Genomic DNA, 16,212 nt, shown 5'->3' with positions numbered 1-16,212 from the left:
TTCAAGACCAGGCTGACCAATCGGAGGAGAAACCCCGTCTCTACTAAAAATACAAAATTAGCGGGGCATGGTGGCGCATGCCTGTAATCTCAGCAACTCGGGAGGCTGAGGCAGTAGAATCACTTGAACCCGGGAGGCAGAGGTTGTGATGAGCCAAGATCGCGCCATTACACTCCAGCCTGGGCAACAAGAGCGAAACTCCATCTCAAAAAAAAAATTATACTAGAAATAATTGCTTATGAAGTGGAGAAGTCAATGGTATAAGGGTGCTCCCTGCTTATGGCCTCTCCAAGCCCACTTCCAACTGATTAACTATGTATTGTATATCCTTCCAGAAGTTCATGTGTACTTTTCAGCACAATAGGAGATTATACATAGTCTACCAAGGCATTATTTTTGGCCTTAATGTATCTCAGGCTGGGCACAGTGGCTCATGCCTGTAATCCCAGCACTTTGGGAGGCCGAGGCGGGCGGATCACGAGCTCAGGAGATCGAGACCATCCTGGCTAACATGGTGAAACCCCGTCTCTACTAAAAATACAAAAAATTAGCCAGGCGTGGTGGCAGGCGCCTGTAGTCCCAGCTACTCGGGAGGCTAAGGTAGGAGAATGGCATGAACCTGGGAGGCGGAGCTTGCAGTGAGCCGAGATTGCGCCACTGCACTCCAGCCTGGGGGACAGAGCGAGACTCCACCTAAAAAAAAAAGTATCTCTCAATATCTAAACATATAGAATACCTCATGTTTGTTTTTATTATACTAATTTTTTTAAAGACATAATAAATGTACCAGGCAAATAGCAGTGAAAGGGATACATTTCTAATTACTAGGCTTTAAGGCATGTAGATATAGCTGTTTGTTTTTGAGGAGGCACAGCACAGTGGTTAAGAGCATAGAGCATTTGGAGATAAGTCCCCAGTCTGTCCCTCAGGGACCTTGTAATTTTGGATAAATCCCAATGTCTCTGAACCTCAGTTTTTTTATCTGTAAACTGGGACTAATTATGGAACTTCCCTCATGGAACTGTATACACAAGAAAAGATTAGGCAGTTAATGGGTTTAGTACCATGCCTGCCGGGGACAAAGAAAGTTATTATGGTTCAAATCGGAAGCAGCCACACTGCTACTGCTAGAATAGATATTTAAGAGTCCTCCTAAATTTGCATGTCGGATAGCCCTTAGTTGATAACATTGAGTTTTGTTTTGTTTTGTTTTTAATCCTGGAAAGTTGGAATAGGTGGATCCAGGGATCTCTTGCTCTCCTGCCCACCCTGCTTCACCAATTACAAATTAACCACACTCAAAAAAGTTTGGAAGCACTGCTCTTGGCAGATTGAACTTTGTACCTCGGACACTGAGCTCCTGCCCTGGGAGTGGAGGTAGGGTGGGTATATAGAATTCAGGGTGCAAAGCATTGAGTTTGGTGCTAGGAGTTCTAGCCCTAAATCTGTTATGACCTTGCTGTGTGACTTGGATAGATTCAGGATTCTAGAATTTTTTAAACATAAATTTTGTTTGTGTATATATATATATATATATATTAGAGGCAGGGCTTTGCTCTGTTGCCCAGGCTGCAGTGCAGTGGCACCTTTTTAGCTCACTGTAGGCTCGAATTCCTGGGCTCACGTGATCCTCCTGCCTCAGGCTCCCAAGTACCTAGGACTACAGGTGAGTGCCACCATGCTTGGCTAATTATTTTTTAAACTTTTTTTTGTAGAGACAGGGTCTCAGCATATTTCTGAGACTGGTCTTGAACTTCTGGCCTTAAGTAATCCTCCCATCTCTGCCTCCCAAAGTGCTGGGATTACAGGTATGAGCCACTGTGCCTGGCTGATTCTAGGGTTTTGTTCTGATTTTCAAGATTCTGCTTTAAAAAAAAAAAATTTCCAAGAGTATGCAGATGTAGCTGCAGGGAACTGGTGTCCTTAGAAAGCTGTGAGTAGGTCTGGTTTTGGTGTTTGGTTCACTTGGAAAAGCATTGCAGGGTCTGCAATCAGAAAAGCAGGTTCAGATTTTGACTCAGCCACTTCTTAGCTGGGTACATGACTTAACCTCTCTGAACCTTAATTTCTTCATGATGTAACATGGGGTTAATCATAGTAACTTTCTTTAAAATGTACTTTTTTTTGATCCATTCATTCTACAAATATTTGTTGAATGTTCACCGTGAGCCAGTCACTGTGCTAGGCATTGTCATACGATTACGAGAAAAACTAAATGAAACTTAACAGCCTAGTGCAGAACACAAACAATACCTGAATAATAATATTAACAAAATTAAGATAGTAACTGTGACAAGTGCTACCACAAATGGCAATATGGTCTTGTAAGAAACTATTTCGGAGGAACCTGATGTGCTAAGGTTTTCCTGGGAGGGTGATACTTGCATTGAGCACTGAAGAATGAGGATAGCTAACTAGATGAAAGGAGAAACAGGATGTACAAAAGTTCGGTAGTGAAAGATAAGAAAGAAGGCCAGTGAGGTGGGAAGAGAATAAAAGAAAACATGTCACAAAGCGAGGGTGGAGAGATAAACAAGGTCTAGGCCATGTTTTGTTTTTATCCTAAAATCAGCAGGAGGCCACTGAGGGTTTAAGCAGGAGGCTGATATTATCAGATTTGCTTTTAGAAGAGATCTCTAGCTAACAATAGATTCTGGGAGGGTGGTAAAATGAGTTTAGGCACAATGGCTAGGAGGCCACTACTATGGTTCAAGTGAAATAATACGGTAGCCTAGAATGGGTTAGGAATGGAGGAAGTTAGAAGTGGACAGATTAGGAGATAAAATTGACCGGACTTTGTAAGAGATTAGATGGGTTGGAGTGGGAGATAGTAAGAGAGGAATTTGTCCTGAATGATGCCTGGGTTTCTGGTTTCAGTAATTGAATGGCTGATGGCGCAGTTTGCTAAAAGAGGGACTCCCAGAGGAGCAGCAGGTATGGGTCAATGAGCCTGAGTGACTTTGGACCTGTTGGCTTATGGTGCCTCTGAGACATTCAAGCTGAGTTGTACAACAGGCAGCTAGATTGTGGATTTGAACTGGAAATACAAATTTCGGGAAAATTAGCAGACAGTAATCAACACTATACATATGCATGAGATGCCCCAGGAATTAAGCATAGTGTGAAGAGGGGGCAGGGCTTGAGTCTCAACCTCCTAGAAATACAACATTTAATTGCTGGTTGAGAAGAATGAACCTGAAAAGGAGACAAGGGGGAGGGGGAGCTAAAACCAAGCCAAGAAACCCTGCGTCACAGAAGTGAAGGAATGCATGAAAGCAGTTCGTGAAAGAGGGAGTGCTCAGTTGTGTGGAACAATGATAAAAGGTCAAGTGAAATAAGGACTGAGAGATGCTCAGTGCATTTAACAACTCAGAAATCACTGGTGACCTTAGCGAGAACTGTGGATGAGGAGTGACAGGGTGGAAGCCAAGGCTGAGGATTCAGTGAGAAGAGAGGAAATGACCACAGTATAGAGCTATTCTCCACAACTGTGAAGGAGAAGAGAAAGACCAGGCAGTATCCTGAGAGTCTTGAGAGGCTTAAAGAACATGATGTGTATAATACGCTTAGGATGGTGCTTTACCCAGAGAAAACTGGAGCTGAGCGTGTTTGCCTTAGAGAAAATGATATGAATTCTTTGAAAGACCCAGGTACCTGATGTGAGTGCTTCTATGTGACATTAATGAGGCTTACATTCTAGAATCACAAAATGGACTAAGCTCTCTTGAAAGGGAGACCTGGAGGATGGCTGAAAAGGGAAGAGATTGAAGCTACTTTCTTCAGGAATCACGTGGTCCTGGGGTAAAGAAGGACAGGCTGGCCAATAACTGTCATTAGGTTAGGAGTGAGGGGTTGGGGGGATGACTTCCCTAGGAAGGTCCAAACCTCCAGGGAATCTCTGAGCATATTTCAGTTACATTTCATGAAGCATTCATCAACTACTTCAACTCACAGATCTCTCTCAACTCTTGCAGCTCTTAGAGCCCTGTGTAATTTAGCAATTGTTTATTTGAGACTCTAACGAATAAATGAAGCAGATAATATTCATTTGAAGGAATTTATTTTATTTTATTTTTTTTAGATGAAGTCTCATTCTTGTCCCCCAGGCTGGAATGTAATGGCACGATCTCAGTTTACTGCAACCTCTGCCTCCCGGGTTCAAGAGGCCTCAGTCTCCCGAGTAGCTGGGATTACAGGCGCCTGCCACCACACCTGGCTGATTTTTGTACTTTTAGTAGAGATGGGGTTTCACCATGCTGGCCAGGCTGGTCTCAAACTCCTGACCTCAGGTGATCTGCCCACCTCGGCCTCCCAAAGTGCTGAGATTACAGGCGTGAGCCACTGCGTCCAGCCATGCTTCATGAATTTATTTTATAAGTTCAATTTTTACAACATCTATTTATTATAAGATCAGTAAATGAGAAAAATGAGACTATTCTGATAATGCAGAAAAACAAAATAAGGCTGGGCGTGGTGGCTCATGCCTGTAATCCCAGCACTTTGGGAGGCCAAGGTGGGCAGATTGCTTGAGTCCAGGAGTTCGAGATAAGCCCAAGCAACACGGCAAAACTCTGTCTCTAAAAAAAAAAAACCCAAAAGAGCTGGGTATGGTAGTGCCCACCTCTAGTCCTAGCTACCTGGGAGGCTGAGGTGGGAGGATCACTGGAGCCTGGGAGGCGGAGATTGCAGTGAGTCAAGATTGCGCCACTGTACTCCAGCCTGAGTGACAGAGTGAAACCCTGTCTCAACAAAACAAAACAAAACAAAAAAACCCAAAACACAGGAGTTCTATTGACCTCAGAAACCAACTTCTTTATTTTGCTTTGATTGTAAAAGAATCCTCAAATCCTGATTCATTCAGATCAGTAGTTACAAATAATAACAGTTTTTCCTTCTAATTTCAGTATATTCTCTAATCAACAATGGCAAAAGAACATGTATATAGTTTGGATGCTTATTCCCTCCGAATCTCACACTGAAATGTGATCCCCAGTGTTGGAGGTGGGGCCTAGTGGGAGGTATCTGGGTCATGAAGGTGGATCCCTAATGAATGGCATGCCACTGTCCTTGTGGTAACTCTGTTCTCACTCTATAAGTTCACATCAGACCTGGTTGTTTTAAAGCACCTGGCATCTCCTTTCTCTCTCTTGCTCCCTCTCTCACCGTGTGGTATGTGGGATTCTCTTCACCTTCTGCCATGATTATAAGCTTCCTGAGTCCCTCACCAGAAGCAGATGCCAGCATTATGCTTTGTGTACAGACTGCAGAACTTTGAGCCAAATAAACGTCTTTTTAAAATATATATATATATATATATATATATATATATATATAAATTACCCAGTCTCTGGTATTCCTTTATAGCAATGCGAACAGACTAACAGACATTTAATCTAATGTCTGCACAAAAATGAGCTAGCCACATTAGCATGTTGCAAGCTTCCTTACAATGTATTAAAATTTGTTTTTTTTTTTTTTTTTTTTGAGACGGAGTCTCACTCTGTTGTCTAGGCTGTAGTGCAGTGGCGCAATCTTGGCTCACTGTAACCTGCACCTCCTGGGTTCAAGCGATTCTCCTGCCTTAGCCTCCTGAGTAGTTGGGATTACAGACATGCATCACCATGCCTGGCTAATTTTTTTGTACTTTAAATAGAGACAGGGTTTCACTATGTTGGCCAGGCTGGTCTTGAACTCCTGATCTCAGCTGATCTGCCTGCCTTGGCCTCCCAAAGTGCTGGGATTACAGGCATGAGCCACCATGCCCGGCCTCTGACACATATTTGAGTATGCATGTAGTCTCTTTATAAAGAGATATATGTGAGTGTGTTTGTACAAATATGTCTATATATACATTTGATTTAAACTATTTTATAATCATTGTATAAGCTGCTTTATTACCTTTTAAAATTTATTCCTCAAAATAACCCTATGAGGTAGTTATTATCCCCATTTAATGTAAAAGAAAATTGAGGCACAGAGAGATTAGGTAGACTTCTATTTCTGGAAATATGAAAGTCTAGTTCCATTAAACAAGCCTTCCATGGAAAACAACTAAAAATTCTGGATAAAATATTTTTAGTGATCAAACAAGAAAGTAAGGAATTTAAAGAACAAAAGAAGCAACTCATATAATTAAGCAAACAACTAAAGTTGGCTATCACCCTGAAGATGCCTTCTCAATCTCAGTAAATTTAAGTTTGTGATTTTGTAGACTACCAAGACTCAAGAGAAACAGCCTAAATATTCCAAGGTCCTTGTAATGTTTGAAAGAGGGTAAAAAATTAACTAATGTGAGATTTCAATAATTTAAACCTACAGAAATTTTCTAAAATAAGCACCAAAAAAATTAATGATAGAGAATATATCTTCTAAATAAGTACCAGAAACAAATGGAGTGAGAAAAATTCAATTCATGCAAAAGAAGCCAAGAAAAGAGAGGGAGGAAACATAAAAAGAATGAGACAAATGGACTATACAAAATACTATGCAGAAATTAATCCATACATTGTTTATGCTATTACAACAAATGTAAATGAATTAAGTGCTGTGGTAAAGAATTCTCAAACTAGATTAAAAAACAAAACCCAGTTATGTGCTGGCTTTTTTTTTTTTTTTCTTTTCTTTTTGAGATGGAATCTCACTCTTTCGCCCAGGCTGGAGTGCAATGGCATGATCTCGGCTCACTGCAACCTCTGCCTTCCCGGCTCAAGCAATTCTCCCACCTCCACCTACCGAGTAGCTGGGATTACAGGTGCATGCCATCACGCCTAGCTAATTTTTGTATTTTTAATAGAGACAGGGTTTCACCATGTTGGTCAGGCTGGTCTTGAACTCCTGACCTCAGGTGATCTGCCTGCCTCATCCTCCCAAAGTGCTAGGATTACAGGCGTGAGCCACTGCACCCAGCCTGTGTGCTGTTTTAAGAGATGCATTCAAAACCTAAGATATGAGGCTGGGCAAAGTGGCTCATGCTTGTGATTCCAGCATTTTGGGAGGCCAAAGCAGGAGGATAGCTTGAGCTAAGGAGTTTGAGACTAGCATGGGCAACGTATTGAGACTCTGTCTCTATTAAAAAATATCTTTTTAAACCATAAAATACGAAAAGAAATAAAAATAATAAGGCCGGGCGCGGTGGCTCACGCTTGTAATCCCAGCACTTTGGGAGGCCGAGGCGGGCGGATCACGAGGTCAGGAGATAGAGACCACGGTGAAACCCCGTCTCTACTAAAAATACAAAAAATTAGCCGGGCGTGGTGGCGGGCGCCTGTAGTCCCAGCTACTCGGAGAGGCTAAGGCAGGAGAATGGCGTGAACCCGGGAGGCGGAGCTTGCAGTGAGCCGAGATTGAGCCACTGCACTCCAGCCTGGGTGACAGAGCAAGACTCCGTCTCAAAAAAAAAAAAAAAAAAAAAAAAAAAGAAATAAAAATAATATACTAGGCAAATACTAACCAAAAACCTCTGTTACAACTGTATTAATAACAGTTAAATCGTAAGGTAAAAAATAAGCAAAATAATATATAAAGGGAGTCTCTGCATAACAAAAAAAGTTTAATTCACTAGTCAAACAATAACAGCAAAGTTTGGAAACTTACATGTTTCTAGTAACATAGCCTCAAAAAAATTACAAAATTGGCCAGATGAGGTAGCACTTTGGGAGACCAAGGCGGGTGGTTCACCCGAGGTCAGGAGTTCGAGACCCTGGCCGACATGGTGAAACCCCATCTCTAATAAAAATACAAAAATTAGCCGAGCCTGATGGCGCATGCCTGTAATCCCAGCTACTCGAGAGGCCGAGGCTGGAGAATTGCTTGAACCTGGGAGGTGGAGGTTGCAGTGAGCCAAGATTGCACCACTTCTCTCCAGTCTGGGCAAAAGAGCAAAACTCCATAAAAAAAAAAAAAAAAAAAAAAAAAATTACAAAATTACGGTGAAAAACTAGACAAATCCACTCTCATAGTGGCAGATTTTAATACTTTTTACAAAAATTGATAAATTAAGCTGGCAAATTAAAGTCAGGAAAGTATAGGATATTTGAAGAACACAAGTAAAAGTCTTGGTCTAATGATAAAATATAGAACATTGCACCCCAAAGTGGAGAATACAAACATAATAAAGATGTATTGTGTGATGTATAACATATATATATATACACACACATAAAATGTATGACAACAATAGCATAAAGGCCAGGAGTGGAGAAATAGAAGTATCATAATGTTCTTATACTCTATGTAAAGTGGTAAAATATCACTTTGAGGTAAACTGTGATAGTAAAAAATGTATACTATAAACCCCTAAGTAAGTACTAAAGTAACAAAACAAAGAGTTACAACTAACAAGCCAACAAGGAGATAAAATAGGGTCAGAACAAGATTTAATTAAGTCTAAAGAAGGCAGAAAAGTAGAAAAGGGACCACAGAAGAGTTGAGACAAGTAGAAAACAAATACTAGGATGATAGCTTAAACCTAACTATATCATAATCATATTAAATATAAATAATTTAAATAGTCCAACTAAAAGGCAGAGACTGTTAAATTAGTATAAACAAAAACTAAGCCGTAACTACATGCTGCTTACAAGAAACACACTTGGACTATAAAGGCACATATAGGTTAAAAGCAAAAAGATGAAAAAAGATATACTATGCTCCCATTAGTCAAAAGAAAGCTGGAGCTGAAATCTATTAAGCAGATATCAGAGCAAAGAATATTACCAGAGATAAAGAAGTTTATTTTATAATGATGAAAAGGTTAATCAAGAGAACATAACAATCTATACAGTTATATACCTCATAATAGCTTCAAAACAAAGAAAAAACTGATAGAATTGCAAGAAGAAACAGATTCGTAATTATAGCTGAAAATTTTTAATATAGTAACCTCTTCTATATCCATGCTTTTTAAGTACACAGAGACCATTTACCAAGATAGACCATATTCTGGGCCATAAGTCAATCTCCATAAATTTAAAAGGATTCAAGTCATATAAAGTGTGTTCTCTGATCATAATGGAATTATTATTATGAAATGGAATATTACAAATCAAGAGAAATATATCTAGAAAATCACCAATTATTTAAAAACTAAACAATACACTTCTAAATGATCCAGGAGTCAAAAACAGAAATAGAAAGCACTTTGGGAGGCTGAGGCAGGAGGATCACTTGAGTTCAAGAGTTTAAGACCAGCCTGGGCCACATAGTGAGAACTTGTTGCTATTTTAAAAAATTGGGGCCGGGCGCGGTGACTCAAGCCTGTAATCCCAGCACTTTGGGAGGCCGAGGCGGGCGGATCACGAGGTCAGGAGATCGAGACCATCCAGGCCAACACGGTGAAACCCTGTCTCTACTAAAAATACAAAAAATTAGCCAGGTGTGTTGGCGGGTGCCTGTAGTCCCAGCTACTTGGGAGGCTGAGGCAGGAGAATGGCGTGAACCCGGGAGGCGGAGCTTGCAGTGAGCCGAGATGGCGCCACTGCACTCCACCCTGGGGGACAGAGCAAGACTCCGTCTCAAAAAAAAAAAAAAAAAAAAAAAAATTGGAAAAAAAAAGAAATAGGAAAATTAGGGCTAGGTGCAGTGGCTCAACACCTGTAATTCCAACACTTTGGGAGGCTGAGACAGCAGGATCACTTGAGGCCAGGAGTTCAAGTCTAGACTGGGCAACAAAATGAGATCTCATCTTTATAAGAAAATACAAAAATTAGCCTGGCATGGTGGGGTGTGCCTATAGTCTCAGCTACTTGGGAGGCTGAAGTGGGAGGATCACTTGAGCCCTGGAGGTCAAGGCTGCAGGGAGTCAAGATCACGCCACTGCAGTCCAGCTTGGGTGACAGAGCGAGACCCTGTCTCACAAAAAAGAAAAAAATAGAAAGTATTTTGAACTGGATGAAAATGACAATACAACACATCGAAAGTTGTGTAATGTGGCTGGGCATGGTAGCTCATGCCTGTAATCCCAGCACTTTGGGAGGCTGAGGTGGGAGGATTATTTGAGGCTAGGAGTTCAGGACCAGCCTAGGCAATATAGCAAAATCCTGTCTTTAAAAAAAAAAAAAAAAAAGCCAGGCATAATGGCATGTACCCATAGTCCTAACTACTCAGGAGGCTGACATGGAAGGATTGCTTGAACCCAGGAGTTTGAGGCTGCAGTGAGCTATGATTGTGCCACTGTATTTTAGCTTGGGTGACAGAGCAAGACTCTGTCTTTAAAAAAAAAAAGAAAAGAAAAAGAAAAAGAAAAGAAAGAAAGCAAAGAATAAAAAGCTTGTGGAATGCCATTAGAGCAGTTAAAAAATTTTTTTCTCCACACCATGATTCTGTACTAAAGCAGTTCTTAAAAGCAAATTTATAGCATTAAACACTTAGAAATGAATAAAAGTCTCAAAATGATGATCTCAAATTCCACCTACAAAAAGAGGAGCAAATTAAACCCAAAATAAAGAGAAGAAAGGAAATAATAAAAGTCAGAGCAGAAACTAATGGAATAGGAAACAGAAAAACAAAGAAGAAAATTAATAAAACCAAATGATAGTTCTTTATCACAAAACTGATAAATCTCTAGACATACAGAGTAGGAAAAAAAGAGAGAAGACACAAATTGCTAACATCAGGAGTGAGAGATGTAACATCATTATAAATTCTACAAAATTACAAAGATAGTAAAGAAATACTATGAATAATGTTATACCAATAAATTTAACAACTTAGGTGAAATGGATAATTTCCTTAAAAGACACAAGTACGAAAGCTCACATGAAAAGTAATAGATAACATGAATATTCCTGTATCTATTAGAGAAATTGAATTTGTAGTTAAAAATCTTCCCACAAAGAAGACTGCAGGCCCAGATGGCTTCACTGGTGAACTTTATCAAATATTTAATGATGAAGCAATACCAATTCTACCTACACCCTTCCAGAAAATGGAAGAGGAGGCCAGTATTACCATAATACCAAAATCAAACATAGACATTATAAGAAAAGCACAGAACAATATCCTGCATGAATATGGATAAAAAAATTCTAAATAAAGTTTTAGCAAGTTGAACTCAACAAAATATAAACAGGATAATACATTATGACTAAGTAGAGTTTCTTCCAGGGGTGCAAAGTTGGTTTAACTTTAAAAATTCAATCAGTGTAATTCATCTTGTTAATAACCTAAAAATAAAAATTATAAGATCTTCTCAATAGATGCAGAAAAAACATTTGACAAAGTCTAACACCATTTCTGATAAGATCTCAAGAGAACATAACAATTCCAGACATTCATTGTAAAGACAATGAAAAGACAAGCCATTGTTTGAGAGAAAATATTTTCAAATCATATATCTGATAAAGTACTTGTACATGCAATATAAAGAACTCTGGTAATTAAATAACAAGAAAACAAACAACTCATATGATTTAAATGGGCAAAATATTTTTAACACTTTACCAAATAAGATATAGAAGTGACAAGTAAACACATGAAAACATATTCCCAGCAAACCAGGAATAGAAAACTATAAAATGTTACTGAAAGAAATTAAAGAGTGGAAAGCTATACCTTGTTCATGGGTCAGGGGACTCATGTTTAGATGTCAGTATCCCCCAGATTGATCTATGGATTCATTGTAATTCCAATGAAAACCCCAGCAGGCTTTTTTGAAAGAAATGGACAAATTTCTAAAATTCATATGAAAATACAAAATGCATAGAATAGCCAAAACAACTTTGAAAAAAAGGAACAAATTTAGATGGCTGACACTACCTGATTTCAAAACTTAAAAAGCTACAATAATCAAGACAGTGAGGTGTTGGCATTAAGATAGAAGAATAGTCAGTTAACCAGAATTCAGAGTTAATAAATATATATATGAACAGCTGGTTTTTGACAACGGTGCAAAAAACAATTAAGTGGAGAACGAATAACCTTTTCAAGAAACAGTGCTGAAACAATTGATGTCCATTTGTAAAATAAAGACATACAAATGTTCAATCCATACCTTATACAAAAATTAATTCAAAGTTGATCATGGAGCTAATTTGTAAAACCTGAAACTGTAAAACTTGTAGAAGATGACATTGGAAAAAAATCTTTGTAATTTGTGCTAGGCAAAGATTTCTCAGCTATAACACCAAAACACAATCCATAGAAGAAAAATGGATAAATATACTTCATCAACAGTAAACCTTCTGCTCTTTGAAAAACATTTTAAAGAGAACAAAAAGATAAGCCATTGTTTGGGAGAAAATGTTTTCAAATCATATCTGATAAAGTACTTCTATATGCAATATAAAGAACTCTGTAGGTTGGGCACAGTGTCTCACACCTGTAATCCCAGCACTTTGGGAGGCCAAGGCAGGTGGATCACGAGGTCGGGAGTTCAAGACCAGCCTGGCCAACACAGTGAAACCCCATCTCCACTAAAAATACAAAAATTAGCTGGGTGTGGTGGCACGCATCTGTAATCCCAGCTACTCGGGAGGCTGAAGCGGGAGAATCACTTGAACCCAGGAGGCGGAGGTTGCAGTGAGCCGAGACCGTGCCATTGCACTCCAGCCTGGGTAACAGAGACTTTGTCTCAAAAAAAAAAAAAAAAAAGAACCCCTGTAACTGAATAATAAGAAAACAAACAACTCATGTTTTTTAAATGGGCAAAAGACTTTTAACACTTTACTAAAGAAGGTATAGAAATGGCAAGTAAACACATGAAAAGATACTTAACATCATTAGTCATTAGGGAAGCACAAATTGAAACCACAATGAGATACCACTATATTCCTCCTAAAATGATTAAAATTATAAAGATTGACCATACCAAAGTATTGACAATGACATGCATGAACTGAAACCTCATACACTATTGGTGGGATTGTAAAGTGGCTGATATGGTTTGGCTGTGTCCCCACCCAAATCTCATCTTGAATTGTAACTCCACAATTTCCACATGTCATGGGAGGAAACTGGTAGGAAATGACTGAATTATGGAGGTGAGTCTTTCCTGCGTGATGGCATATGAGTTCTCATGAGATCTGATGGTTTTATAAAGAGGAGTTCTCCTGCACAAGTTCTCTCTCTTTGCTGCCATCCATGTAAGATGTGACTTGCTCCTCCTTGCCTTCTGCCATGATTGTGAGGCCTCCCCAGCCATGTGGAACTGTAAGCCCATTAAACCTCTTTCTTTTGTAAGCTGCCAGGTCTCGGGTATGTCTTTATCAGCAGCATGAAAACGGACTAATACAGTGGCACAAACACTTTAGAAAACAGTTTGTCCATTTCTCAAAAGTTAAATATAAACTTGCCACATAATCTAGCCATTACATTCCTAAGTATTTACCCATGGGAAGAGAAATCATAAGTCTGTACAAAGATTTGTGCATGAATGTTCAAAGCAGCTCTATTTCTCATAGCCAAAAACTAGAAACAACCCAAATATTCAGCTAATAGATGGGTGAATAAAATATGATATATCCATAGAATGGAATACTACTCAGCAACAAAATAGAATGAGGTATTGATACACATAACATGGATGAATTTCAGAATAATTACACAGAGCTCAAGAGCCAGACCAGAAAAGTGTACATACAGTATTACTCCATTTTTATAAAATTCTAGAGAATGCAACTAATCTGTAGTGACACAAAGAAGATCAGTTGTTGGCCAGGTACAGTGGCTCACACCTGTAATCCCAGCCCTTTGGGAGCCCGAGGCAGGTGGATCACCTAAGGTCAGGAGTTCAAGACCAGCCTGACCAACATGGAGAAACCCCATCTCTACTGAAAATACAAAAATTAGCCAGGCGTGGTGGCACATTCCTGTAATCACAGCTACTTGGGAGGCTGAGGTGGGAGAATCACTTGAACCCAGGAGGCAGAAGTTGCAGTGAGCCAAGATCACACTGTTGCACTCCAGCCTGGGCAATAGAGTGAGACTCTGTCTCAAAAAAAGAAAAAAAAAAAAAAAAAGAAGAAGAAGATCAGTTGTTTGGGCAGGGAGAGGAGGAGTAAGGTGAGGAACAGGGTAACAGGAAGGAGCATTTACAAAGGAGCATGAGGAAATTTTGGGGAATGATGAGTGTGTTTGTTATTATGGTGACAGTTTCATGGGTATATAGATACATAAGTCAAAACTTAGCACATCGTACACCTTAAATATATGACACTTATTGTATGTCAATGATACCTCAATAAAGCTGGTTTTTTTTTGTTTTGTTTTTTTTTTTGAGGCAGAGTCTCGCTCTGTCGCCCAGGCTGGAGTGCAGTGGCGCGATCTCGGCTCACTGCAAGCTCCACCTGCTGGGTTCATGCCATTCTCCTGCCTCAGCCTCTCCAAGTAGCTGGGATTACAGGTGCCCGCCACCACGCCCGGCTAATTTTTTTGTATTTTTAGTAGAGATGGGGTTTCACCGTGGTCTCGATCTCCTGACCTCGTGATCCGCCCGCCTCTGCCTCCCAAAGTGCTGGGATTACAAGCGTGAGCCACCGTGCCCGGCTAAAGCTGTTTTTTTTAAAAGAAGTTAGAAAAAGAAGACCTGAATAAAAATACAGGCCAGGCACGGTGGCTCACACCTGTAATCCTAGCACTTTGGGAAGCCAAGGTGGGCAGATCACTTGAGGTCAGGAGTTCAAGATCAGCCTGGCCAACATAGTGAAACTCCATCTCTGCAAAAAACAAAACAAAACAAAAGAAAAATTAGCTGGGCGTGGTGGTGCACACCTGTAATCCCAGCTACTTGGGAGGCTGAGGAGGAGAATTGCTTGAACCTGGGGAGGCAGAGGTTGCAGTGAGCTGAGATTGTGCTACCACACTCCAGCCTGGAGAACAGAGTGAGATTCTGTCTCAAAAAACAAACAAACAAACAAACAAAAAACTGAATAAAAATACAAAGAAAGAAGGAAATAAGAAAGATCAAGACAGCAGAAGTTAATGAAACAAATTAAGTAGATTGTCCAAAGCCACACAGTTAGAGAATGGCAGAACTGGCCCAAATTCAGATTTTCCTGACTCCGAAGCCTATGTTCTTTACAGAAGTTAAACATTTTCACCGTTTTCCAAATTTCAGTTGCAAAGTACTATCACCTTCATGATTTTTGTCCTCTCAAGTACTACCTACTATTGTTTACTTCATATTTTTCTTTAAATTAGCTCACTTTTAAAACTTAACCTCATCTTAGTCAATAACAGCTATGAAATCAAGGTTTTGATAAGCAGTTAGAATGTTCCTAACACACATTAGGAAATGTAAATATCAGTTCAAAGGAAAACTGCCGGGTCTGTCCCACAGACCCTGGCCGACGGATGAAATGAGTACTCACACACAGGTATGCAGTGTAAGAGCAGCTAGGTGACTGCCTGGCTCTAGTGGTCAGAGAGCAGCCCTGAGAAGCTGGAGCTGCTTCCTTTTATTCAGTATAGGCACAATGCCAAAAACCTGGAGCCAACACAACCTGTAGGTAATTAACATTTATTGTTCCCCATTCAGGGAACGTGGGTCAGTTCCTGATCAACATAAGTAAACAAGCCTGTTTAAGATAAATTCCCCGACACTCCCTTGTACTTACTCCCTGCCCTCTGCCTCAGGGTTATAGAACAGCTGCCTTCAGCTATTCTCCCCCGGGGCTCTGCAGAACCTTCCAACCTTTAAGAAGGCTTGCATCCTTTCCCCTATAGTTTTTCCCACCATTCTGATCGATCCTCCACAGAAAACAAATTCACCCATTATGAAGGTTAATTGTATGTGTCAACCTGGCTAGGTTATAGTTACTCAATCAAACACTAATTGAGGTGTTGCCATGAAGGTAGTTTATAGATGTGGTTAGCAGTTGTCTGTGACTGTAAGTCTATAGCTGCCTTTCAGTGAAGGAGATTATTCTTGATAATGTTGGTGAGCCTCATCCAATCAACTGGAAGGCCTTCAAAGCAAAACTGAGGTTTCCCTGAGAAAGAAGAAATTCTGCCTCGAGACTGCAGTGTCAGCTCCTGCCTGAGAGTTTCCAGCCTGCAGGCCTGTCCTGGAGATTTCAGACTTGTAGCCTTCACAACCGTGTGAACCAATTCCTTGAAATAAATCTCTTTCCATTCTCATTATTCCTTGTGCTCTGCCTAGAAGGGGCTGAAAGAACCAGGGGAGGCCAGCCTGGCCGAGAACACCTTTCGTGTCCCTGCACTACCCTGGAGTCCTGCATGCCTCACCTGGCTCCACTCTCATCTGGAGCTGTGCCT

This window comes from Symphalangus syndactylus, chromosome 8, assembly GCF_028878055.3.
Source record: "Symphalangus syndactylus isolate Jambi chromosome 8, NHGRI_mSymSyn1-v2.1_pri, whole genome shotgun sequence".
Lineage (NCBI taxonomy): Eukaryota > Metazoa > Chordata > Mammalia > Primates > Hylobatidae > Symphalangus > Symphalangus syndactylus.
The sequence above is the reverse complement of the archived record's forward strand: the minus strand, read 5'-3'. Positions refer to the sequence as shown.